Source organism: Sturnira hondurensis, unplaced genomic scaffold, assembly GCF_014824575.4.
Source record: "Sturnira hondurensis isolate 20B ecotype Veracruz unplaced genomic scaffold, ASM1482457v3 Scaffold0010428, whole genome shotgun sequence".
Taxonomy (NCBI): Eukaryota; Metazoa; Chordata; class Mammalia; order Chiroptera; family Phyllostomidae; genus Sturnira; species Sturnira hondurensis.
The window spans coordinates 1,604,727-1,618,022 of record NW_028083059.1 but is presented as its reverse complement, the minus strand read 5'-3'; positions in this window follow the sequence as shown (position 1 = coordinate 1,618,022).

Below are 13,296 nucleotides of genomic sequence, written 5' to 3'. Positions count from 1 at the left end.
CGGAGGCTAAAGGTCTCACTGCTGGTCCTCTGTACCACCCTGAGCCTGGCCCACATCCTCAGGGCTGACCATCACAGTTGGCATGTGCCCGGGCACCTCAGATGCCCTCTGACCCTAACATTAAGGCTTTTTGTCTTAACTGCTAGGGCAACTTTTTATAAAAATAACCTTTCATTTGTGTTTGTCTCTGCATCACATTGCACAGCCAAAGCGGAGTCCCTTCTCCCTGTCTAGAAAGGCCAGCCCCCGATTCTCCTCCCCTGTTCGTTACATGCAGCAGGAATCTCGGTCTGCCCGGCTCAGTCCCCTGTGCTGTACCAACACCAGTCTCAGTAAATCACCATTTCGTTCCTTTCTTGGCACTTTCTCCTCCCTTTGGCCAGCTGGTCCCAGGCTCCCATGTTTCCGAAGATTCTCCTCTGGCCTTGAGCTTCAGGGCCCGGACTTTACCATCACAAGCTCAGGCCTCTGTGACCCACTGTGAGGCCTCCCCTCACTGGCTTCTGTAAAGTAGCCCTCGCTGCCTCATCACCTGCTTATTTTCTTTATTAATTTACGTGCTTACTTGTTTGTCTGTCTCTGGGCTGCCCTGCAGTCTCCACACCAGATTGTAAACTCCTTCAGACTGATACTGTCCTGCTTACTTTGTCCTCAGTCTCTAGGATATGACTTGACCCATTGCAGGTGCTCAATACATATTTATTGAATAGATATCGTTGAGTGAATATTTGCTTTTGTTGTTACCTTTTTTTAATGTTCTGACCTGGACAAGACTGAGCTAATTTCTCTAGGTTCTCTGACTCTGAGACCTCGGTGATCCTTTTGGTCTCAAATCCCCTCTGGATTCTCTTCTCAGTGGTGTGGGTGGGTAGTGCGCCGTGGCAAGGTATATACAGGAAAACCACATTGTATTTTCAGGTACACTGTGTTCTGCCCTTTCTTGTCTTTTCTTCCTTTAAGTGCCCCATTTTCTTACATAGGGGCAAAGTGTCCCTATGAGCACTTTGAATGGAAAACCTCTTTCAGGCGGTTCAAATATTTTCATGCCTTCCTATTCCAACTCATGTGGCCCTCACATATATATATATATAGCAAATATTATGTATATGACTCTTCCATGTAAATAATATAAAGTTATTCTAATTGTTTAGCAATAATGATCCTCATGGGATGGCCTCCATGGATTGACTGGTATTACAGAACGGCCCCCATGGAATAATCCCCTAAAGAAAATTCTCCATGAAATGATCCCCACAGGATGGTCCCTCCCACCTTTTAAAGTTAATTTTTGTATGAGGTATGAGGTACAGGTCAAGGTTCATTTATTTTGGGTATGAATCTCCGATTTTTCCAGCACCATTTGCTGAAAAGACTGCCCTTTCCCCATTGAACTGCTTTTGCATCTTTGTGAGAAGTCAGTTGGCCATATTTATGGGGGTCTATCTCGGAGCTCTCGGTTCTGTTCCATGGATCTATGCGTCTCGCCTCCAGCAATACCACATTGTCAGACTTACGGTGGTTTTATACTAAGTCTGTACATTGGGAAGTACAGTTCCTCCAACTGCATCTTTTTTTCCAAGGTCGTTTTAGTTCTTTTAGCTCCTTTGCTTTTTTATGTACATTTAAAAATTAAGTAGTCTGTATCTACAAAAAATCCCACTGGAATTTTTATTGAAATTGTATAAAATCTATAAGATAGTTTTGGGAGAACTGACAACTTCACTATGTTATATCTTCCAATTTGTGAGCATGTCATGTCTTTCATATTTTAGATTTTCTTTTGTTTCTTTTATCAGTGATGTATAGTTTCTAAAACCTAAGTCCTATACATGTTTTGTTTGATTTATTCCTAAATTATGGCTGCCAAATAAAATATAAGTTGTAAAAATTATAGGGGTACCAGAAGGGGGAAAGAAACAGCCACTTATTTGGAAAACTTATTTGAACAAATAATAAAGGAGAACTTCCCCAGTCTGGCAAAGGACATAGACTTCCAGCAAATCCAGGAAGCTCAGAGAGTCCCAAATAAGTTGGACCCAAGAAGGAACACACCAAGGCACATCAGAATTACATTAGCCAAGATTAAAATGAAGGAGAGAATCCTAGAAGCAGCAAGAGATAAGGGGACAGTCACCTACAAAGGAGTACCCATCAGACTGTCAGCAGATTTCTCAAAAGAGACCTTCCAGGCAAGAAGGGGCTGGAAAAAAGTATTCCAAGTCATGAAATCCAAAGACCTACGGCCAAGATTGCTCTATCCAGCAAAGCTTTCATTTAGAATGGAAGGGCAGATAAAGTGCTTCTCAGATAAGGTCAAGTTCAAGGAGTTCATCATCACCAAGCCCTTATTATATGAAATGCTAAAGGTACTTATATAAGAAAAAGAAGATGAAAAATATTAACAGTGAAAGGACAGCAAACTCACAGTTATTAACAACCACACCTAAAACAAAAGCAAACCAAGAGGACAGCTAGATCAGGAGTGGAACCATAGAAATGAAGACCACATGGAGGGTTAGCAACAGGGGAATGGGAGGAGGAGAAGGGGGAGAAGGTACAGAAAATAGTATAGACAGTAGGTAGAAAATAGGGGGGAGGGCAAGAATAGTAGGGGAAATATAGACTCTAAAGAACTTGAGACACGTGGTTATAAACTAAGGGGGGGGGGAGAATGGTGGGGGAGGGAGTGTGCAGGTGGAGGGGAATGAAGGGGAAGAATAGAACAACTGTGATGGTATAATTATTAAAATATATATATTAAAAAAATCTAAGAAAGAAAGAAAAAAGAAAGAAAGAAAGGTTTTCTTAAAAATTGGTTTTCAATTATCATTGCTAGTATATGAAAACAGGCTGGATTTTTGTGTGTTCACCATGTGTCCTGTGACCTTGCTAAACTACTGTATTAGTTCTAGGAGGTTTTATTTTCCCCTTGAGATTTTTGTTATCTATAAATAAAAACAATTTTTGTTTCTTCCTTTTTTTTTGCATATGTTATTGCACTGGCTATCATCACTTGGTGTGGTGTTGGATAGGAGTGGTGAGAGTCATGTCCTTACTTTGTTTGCCATCTTAGGGGACAAGCATAGAGTTAGTTTTTCATTATTATATGAGGTTAACCGTAGGTTCTTTTGTAGGTGCCTTTTTAACAGAACTAGGCAATTTTCTTCTATTCTTAGCTTACTGAGAGTTGTTATCATGAATAGATGTGCAATATTATCAAATGTTTTTTCTGTATTTATGATCATGCTTTTTTCTTATTTAGATGGTGATATGGTTGATTACATTACTTGAATTTTGGATACTGAGTGAGACTTGCACTCCCAAGATAAACCCTATTTGGTGGTGGTATATTATTCTTTCAAATGTTGCTGGATTTGATCTGTTAGCCATTCGGTGTGAGTTATGTGGATGTTCACATGGGACAACCATCCGTGGTTTGTTCTTGTGTCTGTGCTGTTTGTGTCTTGTTCTGGCATCAGGGAAACACTGGATTTGCAGAATGAATTGGGAATTATTCCTCCTGTTCTATTTTCTGGGAGAGATTGTGTAGAACTGATTTTATTTCTTCTTTAAATGTTAGGTAGAATTCACCAGTAAGATCATCTGGGCCTCGAAATATCATTTGAAAGGTTTTAAACTATCAATTAAATTTGTTCTTTAATTTATTATTCAACTGCCGTTGATAGACAACATTATATTAGTTTCAGGTTTACAACATAGTGGCTATTTATATACTTTATGAAGTGATCACCCCAGTAGTTTAATACACATATGACACCATGCTCAATTTCTTTAAAGTTGTAGAACTATTTAAGTTATCTTCTTCATCCTGAGTAACTTATTGAATTTGTGATTTTTGAGTTACTGGCCCACTTTATCTAAATTCTGGATTTATTTACATAGAGCTATACATAGTGTTCCCTTATTATACCCTTTAATGTCTTTGGGGCCTGTGGTAATTTATTCCTCAAATATTCCTCCTTTATTCTTGAAACTAGTCATTTGCATCTACTTTTTAAAACAGTCTTTATAGAAGTGTGTCAGTTTTATTTTGCTCTATTCCAAAAATAGATTTTTATTTATTATTTTTCTCTTTTCAATTTTATTGATTTTTGCTTTTTATTACTTTCTTTTGCTTGCTTTGCATTTATTTTACTCTTACTTTTGTATTTTATTAAGTAAGGATTAAGCTTAGATTATTTATTTAAGAGCTTTCTTTTTCCTAATATAAGCTTTTAATGCTAAAAATTCCCCTCTTAGCACTACTTTAACTACATCCCACAAATTTTGATATGCTGTATTTTCATGTTTGCTTAATTCAAAATATGTTCTAATTTCCCTTGAGATGTTTTCTTTGACCTACTACTCATAAAGGTATTGCTTAATTTCCAAATGTTTTCATAGATTGTTTTGTTATTTTTTATCATTTACTCCATTGTAGTCCATACTTTGTATGATTTCTTTTATTTGCCAAGGTTTGTTTGTGACATAGTATGTAGTCTGTCTTGAACAATGTCCCATATACCCTTAAAAAGTATGTATAATCTGCCGTTGTGTTGCATACTGTCCTACAAATGTCCACCGGATACAGCTGGTTGATGGTACTGTTTAGTTTACCTATATTCTTGCTGATTTGCTACTAGTTTTATTTATTAATGGCAAAGGGACTGACTAGTCCAAGAATATTTGTGGACTTATTTGTTTTTCCTTTCAGTTCTATCAGGTCTTTTGTCATGTATTTTGAAGCTTTAATTTTAGGCATATACACATGTAAGATTATGATGTCTTCTTGGTTAATTGACCCTTTTATCATTATATAATAGCCTTCTTTATCTCTGGTAATTTTTTTCTCTCTAAGTTTAGTTTGTCTGATGTTATTGTAGACATTCTGGTTTTCTTTGGTTCGGGTGGCATGTCTCTCTCCGTTCTTTTACTTGTGTCTGTATCATGTTTTAAGTGACAACATGTAGTTGAGTCATGTATTTTTAAATGTATTTCTCTAGTCTCTGTCTTTTCATGAGTGTGTTTAGACATTTATATTTAATGTCATGAACGACGTTTTAGATTTAGGCCTACAATTTTAGTATTTGTTTTCTTGTTTTATGTTTCCTTTCCTGCCTTCTTTTGTGTTATCTGACTATTTTTCAATATTGTCTTTTAATTACTTGAGTATATCTCTTTCTATGGGTTTTTAATGCTATAAGAATTATAATATAAATATTTAACTTTTTTTTTAAAGATTTTATTTATTTATATATCTTTAGAGGGGAAGGAGAGAGGGAGAGAAACATCAATGTATGGTTGCCTTTTGTGAGTCCCCTGCTGGTAGTTAGCCTGCAAGGAACCAGTCTGCAACCCAGGCATCTGCCCTGGCTGGGAATCGAACCGCGATTGTCTGGTTCGCAGGCCCGCGCTCAATCCACTGAGCTACGCCAGCCAGGGCTAAATATTTAACTTTTAACAGTCCACTTAAAAGCAATATTTTACCACTCAAGTTGAGTGTAGGATCCTTAGCACTATATTGGTGCCTTAACTGTCCCCTTTAGTATTCATGTCTTATATATTGCATGTACATACATTAAAAACCCACCAGACACTGTTACAATTTTTGTTTTCATTGTCAACCTCTCAAAAAACTTAAATAACTCAGTAGGAAAAGAATAGTCTTTTCTAGTTACTCAGATACTTACCTTTTTTGTGGCTCTTTCTTCATTCCTGACATTCCAAGTTTCCTCCTGGTATTATTTCCCTTCTGTCTGGTGAACTGCTGTCCACACTTATTTTAGAACATGCTAGGAATGAATCCTCTTACCCTGAAGGCATGCACTTCCCTCCTTGCTCCCATGCCTTTTTATGAGAAAGCCACAGTCGTTTGAATTGTTGTTCCCCAATAGGGAAGTTTGCCTAGTATGGGGTCAGCCAACACTGTCTTCCTCTTACTGCGAATTGTCCTTTTTTTTAACCTTCATGTATTTGAAACCTGGTATGGAGCCTAAACCCCCCAAATGCACTATTTCAGTCAGGCTCTCTAGGCTTTGGTCTCAATGTTCAGGCATTTTCATCTGAATTTTGATAAGTGGAAAAGAAAAGAGTAAATATAGATTTTCTTTCTGAGCTTACAGACATGATTTTCAAACCACACCCCCACCCAGGGACCGAGATCCCCTCACTGTGCGCACTGTGTTGGAGTCTCTCTCTCCCCCACCTCCTCCGCTCTCTCGCCCTCTCTCCTTCCCTCCTCACCACTCCCTTCCTGTCACTGGGTGATACGTGAAGGATGGAATTCCTGGAGAAGAGAATAAGCCTGCATGCCCCTTTTCTATGTTAGAAACTGTTTGGCAGGTTAACATACAGCCCTAGGCCTTATTCTCTGGCTCGAATTTACAGATAAAGTGCCTAACTCCTCCAGGATGACATGAAACAACCACCACCCATTCTAGCTTTTTTGGATGAGCAAGACCAGTCTGCAGGGACCTGCACAAACAGAGCAGCGTCAGTGCTGAGAGGCAAGTCCAGGCCTGAGGGCTGCTGGTGATGACAGCAGGAGAAAGTCTGGACAGATGCTTGTAAAACAGAGAAGAGCAGAAAAACAGGTTGTGAGCGTGCATAGGCCAATTAAGTAGAGCGTTTCATCTCATTTCTTGTGTGTTTTTCCCAGGGATGTACAGCCAGTTTTTCTTCCACGTGCTTCACCTGGGCACAAGGTAGAGTGTGTGTAGACCGAGAGGAGGTGCAGAGCTTCTGAATGGTCAGCCCGTGGCATGAGCTTGGATGGGGCTGCAGTAGTTCCTTTTTGTTAAAAGGTGTAGGAGTTCCGGCTCCCACATCCCTCTGTTTCCAAAGTGCAGTCTGTGAAGGGTATCTTCCTTTCCCCCCAAAACATGTATTCAACATTATTAAGCACAAGGCACTGACCACAGCTAAATTTTCATACTGAAAATGGCTTCACGGAGCCTGTATAAAAGTAAATTTCTTCCTTCTTCTTGAGGAATACTCTAAGAATAAAAGTGAAAATGCCCACAGTCCAGTGGTACAAAAGGACACCAGCATTGTCACCCAGGATTTCTCCTGCATTCTTAAGGACGTAAACAAGCATGTTCAGCTCATCTTTGTCGGGGATAACTCCCAGGTGGCAGTTACTTTGAAGTTGGAAGTTGATGAATTCTTGGAGTGTTCATCACTGGTGCAGGAGCAGAACCTGGGGATCTGTAATAGTGACTCCATAACAGTAACAGCTATCTCTCAATGACTGTCTCTTCAAGTCAGGCCCTTTGCACATTAGGCTTATTCCTGATCAAGCCAGATCCTCACATGGCTAAAGAAGTCTGAGCATGAAGAATTCCCCCACAACCCCTAGCTAGTTACCAGCAGAGCCGAGAGGTCAATCCCCGTGTTTCTGGCTCCTGGGTTTGTGAGCCCCATCCTTCACCCTGCGTGTGTCCATGATGGCTCTTGTCTTTTTCCTTCTCTTGCTCTTTATTCTGTTCACCAAAGAAGCCATCAAGAGGAGACTGTTGCTCACTTAGAGGGACACTCCTGGCCATCCCGGAAAACCCAAGCACCTGCCAAGAGCCCTTGCACTTCAAGATCCCCTGGGTGCCTCTAACCCCTCCCATGATAAGCTATGCCCCAGGCTGTGGACGACTGTCGGCAGAGTCTGTCTTCCTCATCTTTGTGTTCCAGGTCTGAACCTCAACCGGAATACAGCATGTGGTCCGTGTGGACAGACCCCTCTCCTCTCTTGCCTCCCACCAGTCCCACTAGCCCTTCTTCCCAGGTTCCAGTGTCCTGACTGTCCCCCATTGCCACCACCTCTCTGACCTTCTGCAACATGTCACCGTCCTGAGGCTGCCTGGTCTTTGACAGTACCTTTCCCTCACAGAGAGAAAAGATAGGAAGTATAGGGGACAGGGCGTCACTGCTGGAATGACGTGTTTCCTGAGGCAGCTGTAACAAACCCCCACACACTGGGTGGCTTTAGGACAACAGAAATGTTTTTGTATGTAGTTTAGAGGCTAGAACTCTTGAAACCAAGGCCTGCTCCCTCCAACAGCTCCAGAGGGGAACCTGTTGTTTGCCTCCTCCAGCTCCTGGGAACTTCGGATGCCCCCTGCCTTCCTCTTCCAAGGGCACAGGGGATGACATTTAGTGTCTGCCTGATAATCCAATGTAATCCCCTCATCTCAAGACCCTTAACTTAATCACATCTGCAAAGACCTTTCCAGATAAGGTCACACTCACGGGTTCCAGGGATGAGGACTCACTGCTTTGGGGCCATTACTCAGCCAACCACTGTTCTTGAGGGATGTGAAGGGAAGGAGGAATCCAAAGTGCAGGTGGAAACAGTGAGTTGAGGGCAGCAGGAATGCTCCTCACTGTTGGAGGAAGGAGAGGAAAGGGTGCGTGGGGATGCAGGCGAGCCAATTAAAGGAGTTGGGGTGGGGTGTGGGGGAAGTGATAGAAAATGGCTCTCGAGGTGAAAGACGGTGGGAAGTAATATCTGAGAGAACCAGAGCGTGGACTGGGGACGCAGAGAACTGCCAGGCCGCACAGAGACCACTTGTGGCTGGAGGCCACAGATGCATGGTGGCACCACATTCATGCTCGGAATCTCTTCTCCGATAGCTTAAGCAGCCTGTGTGCGTGTGTGCGTGTGTGCGTGTGTGTGTGAGAGAGAGAGAGAATGAACATAAAGCAGAGAGCTGATTTCATCCCAAGTTGCAGTTTTGTAGGGTAAGTTTGCAAGGTGAACATGGAGAGTGCAGGTGGAGTCCTGGCTACCCAGGCAGGAGGGAGCATGGGAAGGGGCACAGATAGATTGGAGAACTGGCCATCTCAGTGGGGTCCAAGACCAAGTGTGGGGGCTCCCACTAGGATGTTTAAAGCTCCAGAATTGCCAAGTAAACAGATAGAGTTTAAAGCTGGGGATGACAATGCCGGGTCCCAGGTATGTTCATAGATGCCCATGGCTGAGATGCATGGGGCTAAAGAGCTCTGAGACCAGCCTGTGGATGGCCCACCCCAGCAGAGGGTAAGACCTGCCAAGCTCACAGCCAACTTATGGGAGGAGGAAGGATGGGCTCAGAGGCCGTGACCTTCCGTGAACATGGGGACAGGAGGTGGGCAGACTTGAGACGCATGGTGGCAGGGTTTCATTTTTCTAAGAAAAGACATTTGGAATTGCTTTTTAAAAGCAGAGTTTGAGAAAGGGATTGGAAGCTAGGATAACCATAAGAAAAGGCCGGGAAATCAATGAAGCCTTCTTTGATTAAGACTGAGGATGCAGGGGGACTTCCTGGGGCACACGGCAGGCTGGAGGGCGGGGGGAGCCGTGGGAGTCTGGGTCAGTGGATGGAAGCTCAGGTGGCACAGGCAAAGCCTGAGGGGGGTACACGAGGCACCGGGGAACTGACCCAACTCCAGGTTTCACACATAACTTGCTCCCCAGTGCAAACCTGCGTGGAGGCCCCAGGGGGTATGGGAAGTTAAGTATCATTGGCAGTTCGTTCTGTGTTTGAAAGAGGTAGGTGAAGTTCAGTGTGAGCTGATGAGAGGCCATTTCAGAACAAAGGAAGAAGAAATGGCCTATTCATCACTTGGGGTCTCATGAAAGATTTTGTTGCAGAGCGTAGCTGTTTACTGGTACAAGCAAAGGCCTTCGCACAGGAAGCCTGTACAGTGTAGTCTGGTAGCTGAGCTGATGAGAACCCCTGCAGTCAAGACGAGATGAAACCGACATTAAGGGGCTGGCCATGGATGGCGGGGAGCTACCCCCCCAGGGGTCTGACCCCCAAGACCCACCCTCATAACTGGGTGGCTGGGTCTGCTCACCCACCTCAAACCCTCGGGTAGAGAAATGAGGCTCCAGGCTCCTCGGAGAGTCATGAACTGCAAACAAGGGCCCTGTCCTAGGGGGTGGGGCACGTTTGAGACAAGGGGGTGCTTTTAACTGGAAGAATTCAAGATCTATTTTGACATAGAAATAAATACAAAGTAGCAGGGCAACTTGTTAAAGCACATTGTTTGGTTTTGCCTTAGAGTTGTTTTAGGTTTTCTCAGCCTGGCTCTACGCTTTTGCAGAGTCCTCTTCCCTGAAACAACAGTGTGGGGTCTTGGGGTGCAGTCTTTACAGCGTGTTTGGTCACATTTGACTTCTCCAGAGTTCATGGATTTCAGGCCAATTTTTCACCACGTGCACATAGTGAATACGTGGGTGACATTTTTATCGGCACCAAACATGTTTTAAATTATGATGTTAGTGAATGATAAAATAATAGCACACTAGTCATGAAAATCACTCATAGGATTTCCAATGTTCAAGAATAGCTTGGGTCAGGGGGCACTGAACCCAGAGTTTACAGCTCAAATGGTGCCGCCATTGTGATACTATATATAATAAAAATGTGTTTGGTCCTTGTTCCTGGCACAGGCCTCCTAATGTAATACAATAAATTAATATTTGGTTTTGTTCCAGGTTTCTGGCACAGACCTCCTCGGACGCTTGGAATTCCTGAGTGAGAGAAGTGTTTGTTTTTCACAGCAAGCCCCTCAACCACGCCTGAGTTTGAGTTAAGGCAGTGACTCTCGGAGGGTAGGGGCTGGTGGCCAGAGAAAGTCGTGTTACTGAAGGGCTGAAACTCGCTGCCCCCCGCCCCACCCCCCCCCCCGTTGACCACTGGGGTGGAGGGGCTGGGGGTTGAGTTCAATCACCAATAGCCAATGATTTAAGCAACCATGTCCACATAATGAGCCCTCCATAAAATCCTAAAGAAGGAGTTCGGAGAGCTTCTAGCGAACAGGTGGAGGTGCTGGGAGGGCGGCGCGCCTGGAGGGCAGGGAAGCTCTGGGCCCCTTCCCGCCGCACACCTTCCCTGTGCTTCTCTTCCATTTGGCTGCTCTGATGTTGAGTCCTTCATAATAAAGTGGTAATAATAAGTAAACTGTTTCCCTGGGAAATTACTGAACTTGAGGAGGGGGTCATGGGAACCTCTGATTTGTAGGCAAGTTGGACAGAGTTGTGGATAACTGGGGATGCACTACTTGCAATTGGTGTCTGAGGTTGGGGGGCAACCTGTGGGGCTGAGCCTTTGACTGGCGGGGTAAGGGCTGGCTCTGGGCAGTTGGTAGTGTCAGAACTGAGTACCCTGAGAACTGGAGAATTGCTTGGTGTGGAAAACCCTCACGTTTGGTGTTGAGAATGTTAGGAATACAGAAACAGGTTTTCCTTTTAACCATAGCCAACAGCATAGACATAGCTTATCATTTTCTTGTGTCTTTGAAATTGTGTGAATCTTGATGAATACTTACAATTTGGAAATATTTGAATCACTTCAAATTTTGCAAACCAACTGAGGCTTCACTAATACTTTACATGGTACTATTTCAACATTGCATAACTTAAATTAGCATGAGACATATTCATTCTTTCAATAAATCTTTTTGGAGTATCTTCTGTGGACCAGACTCTCTTTTAGGTGTTGGAGACTCGGCACGGGGGACAAAACAAAGTCCCCATCACTGAGGACATTATAACATAATAGGAAGACTGACAATAAATAAATAATAGATGCATTGATTTGGCCAAAAAGTTTGTTTGGTTTTTCCTATAAAATAGCTTTAGTAATGCTTAGTTGTCTTTAACTACATTTGAAACAATTTTGTTAGATTGTATTGTGACAGCTGTCATCATATCAACATGCATTTAAAAAAACATTGAAATTGGTGCATTTTTGTATAGCCATTTTAATATTGAAGATGGAAAAAACATGACATTTTTGGCATATTATGCTTTATTATTTCAAGAAAGGTAAAAAATGCTACTGAAATACAAAAAACCAGTTTGTACAGCAAATGGAGAAGGGGCTGTGCCTGATCAAACATGTCAAAAGTGGTTTGCAAAGTTTCAGGCTGGAGATTTCTCACTGGACGATGCTCCAGGGTTGGATAGTCCCGTTGAAGTTGATAGTGATCAAATTGAGACATCAGTTGAGAACAATCAGTGTTATACCATGTGGGAGATAGCCAACATACTCAAAATATCCCAATCAATAAAGTTATCAGTGAAAATGAAAAATATGTCCTTTCTCTTATGGAAAAAACCACAAGGACTTTTTGGCCAACCCAGTATATGATGTTCGGTAAGAGTAAGTTTTCTGAACAGAAATACAGCGGTGGAAAGGATAGGATAACTGAAGGAAGTGCTGCTGTCTCAGGGAAGGTACCAGAGGGAACTGTGCGGATGCGGGTGTTGGGATGGGGGCTCTCTAGGCAGAGGGAGCAGCAGGAAGTAGTAACTGTTCAACTCATGATGGACTTGGTCCGGCTTTGACTTAGAAGGTGGATTAAACCCACTGGTTATGGCATCAGAGTTAAAAACCCAGCTCTACTACTTATTAGCTTTGTGCCTTTGGACAATTGATTTAATTAATGTTTTTGAGTCTATATGTGCTCATCTGCAGAATTACGATGATAGTATACTTGGCTCATAGCACCGTGGTAAGTATAACATGCAATGATGTGCATAAAACCTTTATCTCTGACCCTAACACATAGGATGTGCTCAAACCAAGATGGTTGCCACTATTCTTATAATAATAATAATTATTATTATCATTATTACCAGGAGTAGTTAACCCTTTGAAAGCAGCATTTGTGTCGTTGCTACTGTCAGCACATGGGACGTGGGCAGAGCACAGAGGCTGTCTCTGCTGGGAAATGTCTAAAATGTAAACATGTCTGTGGATATGCAAACACACTAACTCCTGCTGACAAGAGCTTGTGAGAGCAGAAGGCAAGAGAGCTTAGTTCAGAACATGAGAGACAATGTGAAAAGGAGTGTGTAAACAAGGCCAGTTTGGGAGGACATGTTCATTGTTTTGCACGTGTTGGCCCTCACCAGCTGTGTCTGTAGCTGCCAGACTGACTCCTGTGTAAGCACAGCTGCCCTTGGAAGGCAGGGCCCCTGATGATGTAGGCAGAGCCTGGGCCCTGGGCCACCCCTCGGAGAGGCTGGCTGACTCACCAAAGCAGAGGCTGTGTGCAGAGCTCTGGGGCTTCTCTGAGCTCCTACATGCCTGGCCGGAGATGACCACAGTCAGATGTCAGTGTTGGGTGGGACACCCATAAATGCAAAGTAGAGAGCTGAGTTTGGCTCACAGAAGCCCTTATATTTTCATAAATCTAAAGTTTAAGGCCTCATCCTTCTCCTATTCCTGTCAGTGGCGTATCTGCTGTCTTACAGTTGGCTGTTATCTTCCCTATTTCCCCATGAGAATGTGAGCTCCTTGAGAGCAGAAA